We start from the raw sequence: 16820 nt of genomic DNA on the forward strand, positions 1-16820 counted from the left end.
AGGGAACCATAGGTAACAAATAAAAATTTTCTATTGATGATGTCTTACTAGTTGATGGATTGAAACATAATCTCTTGAGTGTTAGTCAATTATGCGATAAAGGTTATATCGTTAGATTTGAATCAAATGTATGTATTATTGAAAAACCAAACCATAACATAACTATGTTTGCATTAAAACAAAATAATGTCTACACCATCAACCTTGATGAACTAAGTAATGAAATGTGCTTCTCTGCTTTAAATGATGATGCTTGGCTTTGGCATAGGAGACTAGGACATGCAAGCATGAAACTAATATCTAAGATCTCATCTAGAGAATTAGTGCACGGAATTCCAAATATAAAGTTTATTAAGGACAAAGTATGCGATGCATGTCAACTAGGTAAACAAATAAAAATTAATTTCAAACCAAAAACTCAAATTAGCACCACTAGACCATTTCAATTGATTCATTTGGACTTATTTGGACCAATTGACATGACAAGTCTAGGGGGAAGCAAATATGCGTTTGTAATTGTGGATGACTATACTAGATACACTTGGACCTATTTCTTAGCTCACAAAAGTGATTATTTCAAGTGTTTCTTTAAATTTTTTAAACTCACTCAAAACGAAAAAGGTTTCATGATTTCATCAATTCGGAGTGATCACGGTGGCGAATTTCAAAACCGTGACTTTCAAAATTTTTGTGAAGTTAATGGATACAATCACAACTTCTCCACTCTAAGGAATCCCCAACAAAATTGAGTAGTTGAAAGAAAAAATAGAAACCTACAAGAAATGACAAGAACTATGTTAAATGAACATAGTTTACCTAAGTATTTTTGGGCCGAAGCCGTAAATACGGCTTGCTACATCATGAATAGAGTCCTAATAAGACCATCCCTATCAAAAACTCCCTATGAATTATGGAATTATAAAAAACCAAATATTTCCTATTTTAAAGTTTTTGGTTGTAAATGCTTTATTTTGAATGAAAGGGATGCTTTAATTTGATGCTAAATCCGATGAAGGCATCTTTGTTGGTTACTCTTCCGTTTCTAAGGCTTTTCGGGTTTTTAACAAAAGAACCTTAGTAATAAAAGAATCTATTCATGTAGTTTTTAATGAAATTTCTAATTTAAAGAAAAATGATTTTGATGATGATCTTGGTTTTGATAATTTGAATTTAAATGAACCTCCTCCTCAAAATAGTAACTTGGATGCACCTTCTTCCAAAATTTCCTTACCCAAGGAATGAAAGTATATAGATGCTCATCCAAATGAGCTAATTATAGGAGATACATCAAAAGGGGTTCAAACTCGTTCCTCTTTCAAGAATTTTTGTGCTAATGCCACTTTCCTTTCTCAAATTGAACCTAAATGTATTGACGATGCCATAAAAGATGATTTTTTGGTTATTGCAATGCAAGAGGAATTAAATCAATTTGAGAGGAATAAGGTATGGAAGCTTGTTTCTAGACCTAGTGACCATTTAGTCATTGGTACTAAATGAGTCTTTAGAAACAAGCAAGACAAAAATGGTATCGTGGTTAGAAACAAGGCTAGATTAGTGGCCAAAGGTTTCAACCAAGAAGAAGGTATCGATTACGAAGAAACCTTTGCTCTTGTGGCTCGATTAGAAGCCATAAGGATGCTCCTTGCCTATGCTAGTAGTAATAATTTTAAACTATTTCAAATGGATGTCAAAAGTGATTTCTTGAATGGTTTTATTTCCGAAGAAGTATATGTCGAATAACCTCCCAGATTTGAAAATTTTCTTCTTCCTAACCATGTATTCAAATTGACTAAGGCTCTCTATGGCTTGAAACAAGCTCCTAGAGCTTGGTATGAAAGGCTTAGTTCCTTTCTTATTTTAAATAATTTTAACAAAGGCAAGGTTGATACTACATTGTTTATCAAATATTTTGAAAATAATTTTCTTATTGTGCAAATTTATGTTGACGATATTATTTTTGGCTCTTCGGATGAATCACTATGTGAATCATTTGCCAAATGTATGAGTCATGAATTTGAAATGAGTTTAATGGGTGAATTAACTTTCTTTTTAGGATTACAAATCAAACAACTTAGTGATGGTATATTTCTTAACCAATCTAAATATACATTAGAATTGTTAAAATGATTTAACATGGATAATTCAAAAGCAATAAACACCCCTATGAGTACTGTGACTAAGTTAGATATGGATAAAAATAGTGAAAATTTCGATCAAAAAACATATAGGGGAATGATAGGTAGTCTACTCTACCTCATCGCGACTAGACCGGATATTATGTTTAGTGTAGGACTTTGCGCTAGGTTTCAATCAAATCCTAAATTATCTCATCTTAAAAGTGTTAAAAGAATATTTAGGTATCTTAAAGGAACTCTAAATTTAGGATTATGGTATCCACAATCTAAAAAATTTGATTTAATAGCTTATGCAGATGCCGATTTTGGCGGATGCAGGATAGATAGAAAAAGTACATCCGGAACATGCCAATTTTTAAGACATGCACTTGTTTCTTGGACTTCCAAGAAACAAAATTCAATTGCACTATCTACGGCGGAAGCCGAATACATTGTTGCAAGTGCATGATGTGCACAAGTTGTTTGGATGAAAAATACATTAGAAGACAATGGAATACTCTTTAAAAACATTCCTATAAAATGTGATAATACTAGTGTCATATGTCTTACTAAAAATCCAATTCAGCACTCTAGAACTAAGCACATCGACGTTAGGCATCATTTCATACGCGATCATGTCCTTAAAAATAATGTTGTTCTAGAATTCATTGACACAAAGCATCAATTAGCAGATATATTTACAAAAGCTTTGAATGAAGACCAATTTGAATTCATTAGAAGGGAACTAGGTATGTTAAATTGTCCCTAAGAATAAACTTGTTTGAATGGATTTTTCGTAAAGTTTTTCATCCTCTCTCCGTTCCTCGGTGAATTTGATCCTTCTCTTTCGATTATAAATGAAACGTTAAATTACCTTAGCCTATCTTGAGTCAAACACCGCTCCCATCTGATCAAGAATGATTTTATGACATTTTGTGAATCTTGAAATTGATTTTGATGGCTTGATTATGAGTTTTAAGTTGACGATTTGAATTTGAATGAGTCTGTATTCGAATTATGATCTTGACTTATTGGAGTTACTACTTGAAATTTTTTTTTTCACAATCTCTTCTTTGTACACCTATAATTTTTGTTATTTATAGAAAGAAGAGATTTAATAAAATAGATGAATGCTGAATTTTCCCTTAAGATGAACTCTGCGTAGATATTTTTACATACTTAATTTTGAATGATGAATTTTTGTATGATCAATGCTGAATTCTTGATGTTATAATCATAAATTATGTGCTTCAAGTCTCATTCCCTTTTTGTTGATGACAAAGGGGGAGAAGTGATGACTAAGTGATGACTTATACCATTTCGATAGCATGACTTAATGAAAATATCTTATGCGCATCGATAACATGACTAATATGAATTACAAAAGCTTGTGTGATATGAATGTCTTATATGCCTTGCAAAATCTTTGAGAATATCGTAAGATTGATTGATCATATTGAAAGCATGCCTTACATTTATATCATGAAATTCATGTTGAAAATCTTTATCTCCTCTCATAGTAAAAATTGTCTCTTATCATTAGACTTGAAAATGATTTTCATCGAAATTTCGTATTTACTTATGCTTAATGAGAATAACGATAAGTTCTACGGTTAGAACTTATCAGTTTATGCTTGAATTCAATGGGATAGAATTCAAGCGTTTTTATTTTCTCATAATATGGTATATAGATAGGGGGAGTTATGTTTAACTCCGTCATCAATTGATTGTCATCATCAAAAAGGGAGAGATTGTTGAATCTCGAATTTTGATGATAAAATCAATTGATGGGTTAATTGATCTAATCCATATTATTGAGTTAAGTGTGCAGGATTAACTACGATAACCAGAAAACATAAAGCAAGAATACCAGAGTCAAGTTCGATGGATGTTTGAGAGTCCGAAGAATCGTCGGAGGTGCTGCTGGAACCAACCGAGAAGAAATCATGAACCTGTTGGAATTTTTGAAAGTTTATCGAAGAGATCGTCGGAGGTTCGCGGAGATCACCAAGAAGGCTCAGCTACTCATTGAAGTCATCACAAGATCGGGAGCTTGTTGGGAGTCCGTCGGAAGAAGTTCGTCGGAAAGCTCGCCGGAACAAGACTCGACGTTCGCGGTTGAAAACTTGCTTAGGATGTTTTTAGTTATGTATGTCACGCCCCCGAATTATCACATTCAGGAAGTGTGACCCTGTCTAAAATCAATAATATTATAATTCATCATCAATTCAATCCAGGATCCAATCTAACAATTTGAGGATACTAAGAATCATTCAAAAATCAATATTCACAATTCATAAACATGTACGTTACATAAATCATAATCCACTTCACTCAGAGATTCACAAAATCCAAAGGCAACTCAACTAAACATCAACCACAACATAAATCCATAATCGTAGAAGTATATAAAATCACAAAAGATAATTATTTACCATAAGTTCTTATCCTTATACAACTTAAACTTATCATTCCATACACATGAGCAGTCCTTTAAACTTTTACAACACATAAGTATCAATAGATCCTTAACATTACATCAGAAGTAAAGTATACTATACAACAAAAACCTATCATCCAACAAAGATTAGCTCAAAAATCTTCTAGCCTTTCACTGCTTTAACCCAATTCTAGCTTTTCAGTGCGTGATAAGCTACCCTGAAAAATTTATATAGCAACGGGGTGAGAATAAAGAGCTCAGCAAGCATCTAACATATCCATGGCGATAGGAGAAGTTCAAGCAGGCTTAGTATCAAGATACAAAAGTAGAAATACAAGTGTTCATTTGAAGTCATCTCATTTGATATAAAATCACAAAGGTTTACCTCATTCAAAAACAGGCATTAGACATAACAATAGGAGAAAGGAAATTGGAGCATTTCATTGGCAAAAGAAGCATTTAGGCATGTATCAAATGACACATGAAGCATTTAGGTGCATATCAAAGGCATAAGAGTGTTTGGGGGCATGATAATGACAAACGAAACACTTCAAAGTATAACAAGTGAACCAAATAATAAACACAAGCTTGTATGACATTTTTGATGTAGCATGCATTCCATTTTTTATCCAAAGCATAATATGAACTCATAAACAAAGCTTTTGATATCATATCAATAAACATAGAGGGCGTTGTGGGATCATATACATAATGTGATTCATCCATTTCTGGATGACCACCAAGCATAAGTCTCCCACGTCTGGGAGCTCCATCCACCCACGTCTGGGAGCTCCATCCACCCACATCTAAGTGAAGTCAATGGGGCCGGCAGAGCAATCGCGGGCTCTAAGCATAACTCCCTTTACCATTTCTGGCAAAGGTTCACAATATCCCACAAGACACCAGAGTACAAAAAGGGTAGTATGAACAATAACATTAGCACATATCAGAAGCACATGCGGAACAACGAAGATATGCATGTGCCTTTATCAAATAAGGTAATGCAAACAAAGCATTACATAATAAATTTCAGATATATAATAACTTCAGGATGAACAATACAAGAATTTCAAAGGACTAGTATAATGCTCAATTGAAGAAGAATTTAGTAGAAATCAAATTTCCAATATGATGAAAATTGAATAGGCAAAACCCAACAAAGTTTTCAATTCTGATAGAATTTGAATGGTACATTTCCTAAATTTTTTGAGTAACCAAGCATACTCCAAATCACTAAAAATAGATGTCATTGGAAAGCTGAATCAATCTATTTTCGGATGAACTCAGATTTATAATTTTTTGAGTTCTTAACAGGAAGTTACAACAAATAGAGTAAAGGAAGGTCAGAATTGATCATCCCTGTTTTGTAGACTTGATAGAATCAATTTAAACAGATGTTTTAGAAGGCAAAAATACTTCAAAATTTCTAAATTATATGTCAAAAGAAAGATATGTGAATCTATTTTCCAAAGAACTAAGTTTTGCATAATTCAGGATTTTCACTAGAGAGTTATGAGCAATTTAGTAATAGAAGGCTAGAATTGATCATCTCTGTTTTGCAGAATTGATAGAGTCAATTTAAATAGATGTTTCAGAAGGCAAACGTACTTCAAAATTATTAAATTATATGTCAAAAGAAAGATATGCGAATCTATTTTCAAAAGAACTAAGTTTTACATAATTCAGAATTTTTGCTAAAGAGTTATGAGAAATTTAGTAACAGAAGGTCAGAAATTTCAGTCCCTATTTTGCAGAATTTGTAGGGTTAATTGAAACAGAAGTCTTAGTAGGCATTTAAACTCCAAATCATTCAATCTCAGTGTCAAAATAAAGATATTTGAGTCTACTTTCAAATGGATTATGCTTTGTCTAAATTAGAGTTTAGTACTAAAAGTTAGATCCAAAACAATGTATAGAAGTCAGATTACCGAAAATTTCAGATTCATGGCTTTGTATCAAAAGGAAAGAAAGGTTTGGTACTAAGCTGAAATCTTTTGAATTATGAAGTATTAAAAGGAAAACAGAGATTAGGAATTCTATAGGAAGAGGTTAGAACACTTGCCTTAGATGAGTTTGATTCCCAAATATAGGGAGTTGATGCAAAACCTCAAACAAAGTTTCCACTTCTTCTTCTCCTTCTTTTTCTTCTTCTTCTTCTTCTTCTCCTCAAACTAACGTTGGCTGCAAAGTTTTTTTTTAATGGTGCTTTAAATTACTTAGGTTTGGCTCATGCTAAAATAGTGAGGTGGCAAGCATGCATGGGGGTTTAGGTGTCAACTTTAGAATAAATACAAGTGACTCATCCTTGTTAATGACACATGTCCTCCATTTTATTTTATTTTATTTTTATTTACTCAATTCTGAATATTCTATAAATCATATCAAAATTTTATTATTTACTCTTAGGTCTTTAGCTATAAAATTTAATATAATATTATTTAATAAAAAAAATTATTTAAATAATCCTTATATTTACAAACAAGCATTTACTAATTTTTTTTTTTTAAATGGGGGATGTTACAATGTAGTTCACTTGTAATTAGGATTAGAATTAAGAGATAATCCTATATCCTGGTTAGGGGCCAACTGGGCCCAAAATTAGACTTGGTTTGGGCTAAATTTGAAGCCCAACTAGTGAACCGAATGGTCTGGCGGTGGCACCGCCAGACTGGGCGGTTGCACCGCCCAGCACCCGAGAGCTGGGCGGTGGCACTGCTTGGCTGGGCGGTGGCACCGCCAGCCACTATCAGTGTCAAACATTGATAGGCGGTGGCACCGCCACTGACAGGCGGTGGCACCGCCAACATCGGGTACCAAAGAGAATTTAAATTTTGGAGCCCAAATTTAAATCCTCTTTAGGCCTATAAATACCCCTCAAATCTCAACTGAGGATACAACTTTTTGAGAAGCAATTGATTGAGAGAAAGGTCTTAGAAAAGTCTTAGCTAGTCTTGTTTTCAATTTGCTAGTGTTCACCTCCTTCTTTCTTGCTGAAAATCTGTAAGAGAGTGAACCGCTTGTAAAAAGTTGTAAGAGGGGTATTTACCCTTCCCCTTCAAGAGATTTGCTAGTGGAAGGTGGGAGCCTCATCGAAGAGGGGCCTCGCAAGTGGATGTAGGTCATTTGACCGAACCACTTTAAAATCGGCGTAATCTCTGGTTTGCATTTCATTACTGCTATTTACATTACTGCAAACCTTCTTACTTGCTTTATTTCCTCATTACCTTTGCTGCACAACTTTGCGAATACGCTTTCAAGTTAAGCACTTCCGAGTTCGATTTTTATCGTACGAAAGATTTGTTAAAACTGACGTTTTAATCCGCTGCACTAATTCACACCCCCCTCTTAGTGCCGCTCCGATCCTAACACTTCCGTCGATCATCCGATGAACCCTCGGTGATGCTCCTGCGGACTTCCGCAAACTCCTGGACTTGGGACGATCCACTTGGCGAGTTCCGACGAGCTTCTTTGGCAAGCTCATGGACTTGTCGGATTTGTTCCCGCAGAACCTCCGATGACTGTACGAACTTCCATCGAACTCTCGAACTCCCAACGTGATCATTGTCTTGACTCCGGCGTAACTCATGTTGCATATCTTATTTTCATCATAGTTAATCCTGCACACTTATCTCAACATATAGATTAGATAACAAATGACAATTGACTTCATCATCAAAATTTGAGATTCAACAATCTCCCCCTTTTTTATGATGACAATCAATTGATAATGGAGTTAACCTTAACTCCCCCTGTCTATATGCCATACTTGAGATAAGTCTTTCTTGAATTCAAAACCTTTGAATTCAAGAGACATATTGATAAGTTAAAATAATTTAAACTTATGAATACTCCCATCATGATTCCCATCATGATGTTTCTCTCTGAAGATGATGTCAAGGCTTGACATTCATTTTCAAATTTTACATAATAGGTTTGAATGATGGTAATAGTAGCAATACATCATATTGTAAGATATCAATATGTAAAACTGCGAAGTAAGATTTTGATATCATTACATGATACAAAAAAGGCATAATGCAAATTATAGCAATAATAGCATCAATTCATATATCTCTTGGTGATGCAAGCATGACATTAATACTCATATATTTCTCCCCCTTTGTCATCAACAAAAACATGGTAATTGTGATTGCAGGAGAACAATAAGCGAATTTTGAGCATAAGTGTGATAGTTGTTCATGCCTTTACATGTTATTTTCCAAGCATATAAAGGAAAGGATGATACATAGATTGCTCTGAATACTTCTTCCTTTTTATTTGTTATAATATTTTTGCATGAAGGAGGAAGGCTATTTGTGATTTTACTTTGAGTGAAGTTAAAATCGATGAGAGATTAAATCATGCTTCATTTTTACAAGGATCAAGATATGTATGTGAAACAAATCTTTGCAAGTAAAAACACTATCATCCATATTTCAAGATGGAATTTATAATCAGGAATCATTTCATCAAATCCATTTCAGAAAAATATTTTTCATAAGTGTATGAGAGAATTTGATTGTTAGGATACCAATTGTTAAGCGAATCCGAAAATAAAATTAACACTTTCATGCATTCGGACAAGACTATGCTATTGATTTTCAAATACAATCATGAAGATAAAACATGCTTATTGTTATGGAAATTTTTGTATTCAACACATAATTTCCAACATGTTATTTAGGCATGTAATGGCAATCAAGTGATTTGATCATTCAATAAAGTCCGAAAGATAATTTTAACTAGTTTATGTATTCGGACACATCAATATTCCTAATTCTCTTCTTATGAAATCAAATTGTTCTTCACTTAGAGGTTTTGTAGAAATATCAGCTAGTTGATGTTTAATATTATGGCAATATGACGCATCAACTACATTGGTATATCATTTTCTTAAATCATATTTATCATGGAAACCAAAATATTTAATTTCAATATAAAATCCGATAGTGAGTAACGAGATTAAACAATGAGTGATGTTCGTAACTCTGCTCACAAACAAATACATCAGGTAACCATATCAAGGATCAAGGCACAGGGCATTGTGATGAGTAATATAAAGAGTTTACAATAACAATAGGTGATTATGTTCATATATACACGTACTCATTTAGGAGGTGGAAAATTAAAGTGCCTAAATAAAGAGTCAAATTGTCGATGAATTTGCTACAGCTCAGATAGGATTTGATCTTGTCGATGTTCAAGCCGTTCTTGTCTTTGTTCAAATCGATCCATCCGAATCCCAATATCTTCGACAGATGATGTATGCGCTTGCTCAAATGAATGTGTTTCCTCAAAGGGACAGATCGGAGGAGACTGAGTACCCCTAAAGACTGGTGTTTTCGGTTCTGGTTCAGGTTGAGGGGGATCGGTTCTTCTAAGCATTCTAACCCAGTTACCGTTTTTATAAACACATCTTAATTGGTGAAGTAGATTTTTGTTTATTATGCTAAACCTATCTACTTTTATTACTTCTTTTTCCGGTGGTATTGTAATATCATAGGCTTTCAGTATTCTAGTGATTATACCACCATATGGAAGCATCATGTCTTTCTTAGATAGTTCTAACATGTTTTGCTGGATAAGATAACCAAGACAGATATCATGTCCTTTCATGATCCAATACATAGTTCCTAATTCTAATTGGCTTACTTCATCATGATGGTATTGTTTAGGGAGAATGATGCTAGTTAGGATATGATGAAGTACCTTAGTGTTTAGTGGCAGTAGATGTTCACAACTTTTAGGAACAAATGCTAAGTTGGGATTGGCGAAACTTGTTCCTAAGGCTTCAACATATGTTGTCCCAACAGTTTCATCATCCCATGATCCTCTAAAGTAAAGTCCTCTATTTTTTATGGGAATGCCTATCATGTCGCAAATGAATTTATCCGTAATGGAGATGTGTTGTCCTAAAAGATAGGTAGACATTCTTTCTTCTTCATCTACTTGTATATTGTTGTAAAACAATTTAACAAGTCTTGGATAGATAGGTTCACTAATTTGTAAAATAGGGAGTAGATCTAAGTTTGCAAACCATTGAATTGTCTCTAAGTCTCTTAGTTCATTTAAATCTACATGTTTTCCCTTATTGACACTCCTAAGTTCGAAAGAGGAAAACTTTTCAGCATGGTATTTTGAATCGAAAAAGGTAAGATCAAAATCTTCCACTAATCTCCTCTTCCCTTTGTCCCTTGAGGATCTTCTAGACCCCATAACTACTGCTATTTAAGAGGATAGTAATGAGCAAGAGTAAATGAATCAAAAACAGAATTTAAGGGGTTCTTAGAGAATACCTTAGTGAGATCTTCAATAGAAGGAGAGATTGTTGATCTTTTGCTTCAAAATGAGGAGTATTTGGGATGCTATGAGGGATGAAATAGAGGTGGCGAAGCTTTGGAAGAGTAAAAAGGGGAAGGGAGTGAGTTGGTGTAATATCCCTCGCTTTTGAAAATTATTAATAAAGATTTATTTATAATTCAGAGGACCTATATGTAAATATGGAAATTTCAAGGACTAAACTGTTAAGTTGTAAAAAGAAGAAAATAAAGAAAACCGAAAATTCGGTTTTATCCCACCGCGTCCCATGCTCTCTCTGTTTCTTTGAGAAACAGAGAGAAGCGGTGGGGCGTGGGGAGAAGAAGAAGAGAAGTAGAGGGAGAAGAGAAGAAGAGGGAAAAGAAGAGAGGAAGAAGAGGAAGAAGAGGGAGAAGAGAAGAAAAGAAGAAGTAGAAGAGAGGGAAGATGGAGAGGAGAAAGAGAGGCAGCTGCAGCAGCTAGGGCTGCAGCACCTCTGTTTCCCGCAGGTGGAAACAGAGGAGAGGATGTGTGGGGCGTTGAGGATGAAAAGGGAAGAAGAAGAAGAAGAGAGGAGGATAGCTGCGGTAAGGCTGCAGCGAGGAGGTGTGTGGCGTTGGGGAGGAAAAAGGGAAGAGGAGAAGAAGAGAAGGAGAAGAAGAGGGAAAAGAGAGGGAAAAGAGAGGGAAGAGGGAGAGGAGCGAGAGGTGGCAGCAGCTAGGGCAGCAGCACCTCTGTTTCCCGCAGCGGGAAACAGAGAAGAGGTGTGGGGCGTGAGAAGAAGAAGAAGAGGAAGAGAAAGAGGTTGTGATACCTCTGTTTCCTGCAGAGGAAACAGAGGAGAGGGTGTGTGTGATGCCGGGGTGTGTGAAGGGAAAGGAGGAGCTGCGGCTGCGGCAGAGGCAGCTGTAGCTGGAAGAGAAGGAGAGGAAGAAAAGAAGGTGAGGAAGAAGAGAAGAAGAAGAAAGGAAGGAGAAGGAAGAGGAGAAGGGAAAGAAGCAGCTGCGGCTGCGGCTGTGGCAGCTGCAGCTGTGGCAGGGAAAGAGGAAGAGGAAGGAAGAAGGGAAGGAGAAGAAGAGAAGGGGAAGAAGGGGCTGCGGCTGCGGCGAAGGCAGCTGCAGATGGAAGAGAAGGGAAGGAGAGGAAGAAGTAGAAGCGGGTGAACAGGCGGCACCTCTGTTTCCTGCAGGAGGAAACAGAGGAGAGGAGGTACTGTTCGTCGGGGAGAAGAAGGGGAGGAAGGAGAAGAAGAGAAGAAGAAGGAAGGAAGGAGAAAGAAGAGGAGAAAGGAAAGAAGCAGCTGCGGCTGCGGCTGTGGAAGCTGCAACTGTGGCAGGGAAAGAGAAAGAGGAATGAAGAAGGGAAGGAGAGGAAGAAGAGAAGGGGAAGAAGGGGCTGCGGCTGCGGCGATGGCAGCTGCAGCTGGAAGAGAAGAAGGAGAGGAAGATTAGCAGGGGAGGAGGAAGAGGCTGCGGTTGTGGTGGCTGCAGCCATGGTTGCAACTGCGACTGCGGCAGTTGCAGCTGGGAAAGAAAAGAAAGGAAAGGGGGAAAAAGGGGCTGCGAACGGGGATTGCGGCCGCAGCGGCAGCGACTGCGTATGTAGCAGTTATGTCTGCGAGAGAAGGGAGGAAGGAAGGTAGTGCGGTGGAAGGGGCTGCGATTGTGGCAGCGGCAGCGGCAGCGGCTGTGGCAGCTGCCTTTAGGAAAGAAAAAAAAGGAATGAGAGTAAGAGAGAGCAGATGACTATGCCTCGATGTTCGACACGTGGTGTAGTTGCGAAGAAAGGAAGAAAATGGGAGCACAAAAAGAAACAGAGAGAGAACACGGAGGAAAAGTAGAAAAAGGATTCGAGCGTATACCATCTTCGAATCTTTGGATCAAAACCTTCAAAAGGCAAGTGTTCTAACCTTTTCTATTGCAAGCTTTCTAATCTTTTCTCTTGCAAGTTCCCTAATCGTTTCTCCTATAATTGCTCTGATATGTCTTATTGCAAGTTCCCTGATCGTTCCTCCTATAATTGCTCTAACTTTTCTCTTGCAAGTATCCTGATCGTTCCTCACTGTCATTTTTATCTCTACATTTGCTTTGAATATGAGGAACTTTGAATTGTTCTAGCCTTGCATTTGATATATCTCCTGTTTAGACGTAACGATTCGAATCTGTACAACTTCTGAGATTCTGACCTTTTGATACCGAGCTGCCTATAAGTCTTTGTTGGAAACTCTGATTTGTTCAAAACTGATTTCATTGGAAACTAGACTCGTAGACCTTTCTTTGATATATGGATTGAAAGATTTGGAATCCAAACACCTGTCCAGTTATCTGTTGAATCTGACATTATGAATTCTGCCAACAGAGATTTTGTTCTACGACACTTGCTTACTAAATTATTTGTAACTCTCTCTGTTGGACAGTTCAATTCATATGAAGCCTGTCTTATCTGAAAGTATTATCCAATGATTATTTCTGAGTAAATTGGAGCATGATTGATAGTTTGAATCATTTGTTCAATGTGCCTTGTGTATTCTGCCAGAAATCGAGCTTTGGTCGATTTCTCATATTCTGGTTTCATTCCTTTGGAAATTGATATCCTTTAGCTTTCTCATTCAATTGAGCTTTATAATACTGCTTTGAATTCTTGTATGCTCTTGTCCTTAAAGTTATTTGCATTCTTGAAAACTGTTGTGTAACGTTTATGCTATATCGTATTGACTCATATAAGCACATGTATATCCTATTGTTCCGCATTTGCTTTCGATATGTGCCTATTCCAGTTTCATTCCTTTGGACATTGAATTCATCAAATCTTCTTATTGAATTGAGTTATATGTGATTGCTTGGATTCCATATGTGCCCTTGCTTTCAATTCCTTTCAAATCTGACTATACTTGTGAAAGATTATTGCTTACTTCGGATTGACTCGTAAAGGCACATGTACGCTTTGTTGTTCCGCGTATGCTTCCGATATATGCTACTTATTGTTAAAACTACCCTCTTGTACTCTGGTGTGTGGGATTGTCTGGACCTTTGCTAGAAATGGTAAAGGGTATGCGCTTATTGCCCGCTATGTGGGGTCCCGCTATGTGGGATATTCTGGACCTTTGCCAGAAATGGTAAAGGGTATGCGCTTGTTGCCCGCTATGTGGGTATGTGCTTAGAGCCTGCGATGCTCTGTTGGCCCCCTTTGACTTCACCTAGATGTGGGTGGATGGAGCTCCCAAACGTGGGAGACTTTTGTCAGGTGGTCATTCAGAAATGGATGAATCACATTCTGACTGAGATCCCACTACACCCTCTATATGTTTGATATGACATCCAGAGTTTTGGTGAGTTGTTTCTGTTCATGCTCTGGATAAGATTGATATGATTGCAACGTCAAGGACGACGTTTGAGCTTCTGTACGGTATTTGTTATTGATATGCTCTGAAATGTTTCATCCACTGTTGATATGTTTCGAAATGTTCCATATGTCATTGATATGCTCCGGAACATTTCATATGCCATTGATATGCTCCAATTACTCTGTGCTCCATTTGCTATGAACTGATATGTTCTGAAATGTCCTATCTGCCATTGATATGCTCCTATTACTCTATGCTCCATTTGTTATGAATCAAATATGTTTGAATGACATGATACATATGATTTTGTATCTAATGAGATGGTATCCTTGAGAATTCTTGTATTCTGCCTTACATTATGATACCTTACTCGTTTGAAACCGTTCCTTTTGTTCTGAATATGTTTTGTCACTTGCTGAGCCGTTTTTGGCTCACTCCGTTGTTATATAAATCTTTCAGGTCAGCTTGTCACTCTTCGAGATGTTTGATTTGGGCTGAGGCAGTGGATAGCTATTCAGAATTATAGGCAAGTCTTGTCGGTTGTTATGCTATTATTGTATAAGCATATTTTGTATGTAATGAATTGTTCTGACGATCGAAATGGATATACTGTGTAAAAGTGTTAGAAGATCTCTCTTATTTGGAATTTCGGAATGTTAAGTCTAAATTATGACGATATGAACTTGTGGTGAATAGTTGGAGTTCTGATTGTATAATTTATTTAGCTTGTGGATTTATAAATGTTGTTCATGTTTGTCAAGTTGGCTTGGGTTGCCATAAATGTGAATTATCGAGTGATGTGATATATCATTCTAAAATGCACAGGTTTTATGGATGTGAATTTGATTGAATGTTTTTCAGTGTCCTCAAACGTTAGTTTGGATCCTGGATTGGTTTGTGATGATGAAAAATTTTAAAAATCATGGATATATTTGAGGGGCGTGACAGTTGGGGTCGGTTCCACCGTCGGCCCTAGCTCGGGTTAAAAAGAGGCAGAATTACGGGCGATTGCACCGCTGGCTGGGGTGGTGCAACCGCTTGCAACACGTGAAAGCCGGAGGTGCTACCACCAGCTGGGGCAGTGCCACCGCCTGCAGGTGGTGAGCACTTGTTCTGACCACAGTGTGATCTGATTTGAATATTTTTGACTTGAGAAGAATTTTGATTCAGAGCAATCAACTTTAGTTACGTAATTACGTAAGAATTTTCATTGTAAGATAAGAAATTTTGCATGATCAAGATAGATCTTATGACGTACATACTCTAAATGTCGTATACATGTTTGTGATAGATTGTTCAGGTTGGTAAGCCTTGCAAGTTCATGACAAACATAGTAAGTTCATGATATAGTTGGATTCGAAAGTAACGAATAGATGAAATCAATGAATTTGAAAATCTAGTGGATATGTGAAGTGAGAATCATGGGTTTCCAATTCTGAGAGATCAAATAGGATTGTATCTATATCACATTTGTAATTTTAACCTTCTAATCCTCTTCTGTTATTTCAGCTAGAGAGCATCGCGAGTTCTTTTTGGATCTCGGGTCATGAATATCGAGAATCCAAAGAGCAGGATATTATTTCTTGCTCCCAACTTAAGATGTTTTATGTCTTTACAAGAAAGGATGATCTTTAGGTACCCATTTGCTTTTGGATGCCTCAAAAATATATCTACATTGTTTATCATGTTGCATAGAATTTATCATGGTTCCTTTAGGAACCCAAATTAATTTGTTTGGACTAATTTTCTTGAATGGACAATAATGCGTTTTGTGTCCAAGTTTGCAATAAAAGTTGCATTTGCTTTGGTGTCGAACATGTAAGATGGGGCCTTTTATGAAGGTGGTTAGATTTTGGTGAGGACTTCTCACAAATCCGATTCCACTTCTTTTGGGAATGTGACCCTTGTTTGCAAGGATCATGTTCAAGGACTTGCTACCAACCTCAAATTTCTTCAAGGTGTCCTTAAGTAGCAAGTTTTCCTTTTGGAGAGTTTCTAGATCATGGCATTTTATGCATGAACCTAAACTATCATGATGTTCAGTCTTTAACTTATCGAAATTACAAGTAAGACTATCATGCTCCTTTTTTAGCAATTTGTATTTTCTACTAATAATCTTGCATTCATCAAATAAGTCATGGAAGGCATTTAATAATTCATCAAATGATAAATCTGCATCTATTAAATTCGTTACCTCCTCTCCGATGGCCATTAAGGCGTAATGAGCAACTTGCTCGGTGTTGGACTCCTCTTCTTCGGACACGCTCAAGTCATCGCATGTTGCTTTCAGCGTCTTCTTCTTTGATGTTCTCTTTTTGACTTAGGGACAATCACTCTTGTAGTGTCCCGGCTTTTTGCACTCATAGCAAATAACTTAGTCCTTCTTGGGTTCAAGTTTATTTTTTGTGTCATTGTTAAACTTGTTTCTTTTAATGAATTTTTTAAATTTTCTTGTTAGAAGTGCCAAGTCATCGTCACAGTCCTCATCACTTGAGTTTTCTCTCAAGTGTCTAAGTGCCATATCCTTCCTGTTCTTTGGAAGGATATGTTCTTGCTCTTCATGAGCTTTGCAAGTCATCTCGTAGGTCATTAATGACCCGATTAGTTCTTCAAGAGGGAAGTTATT

The sequence above is a fragment of the Musa acuminata genome, chromosome BXJ2-3 (assembly GCF_036884655.1).
Source record: "Musa acuminata AAA Group cultivar baxijiao chromosome BXJ2-3, Cavendish_Baxijiao_AAA, whole genome shotgun sequence".
NCBI classification, from domain to species: domain Eukaryota; kingdom Viridiplantae; phylum Streptophyta; class Magnoliopsida; order Zingiberales; family Musaceae; genus Musa; species Musa acuminata.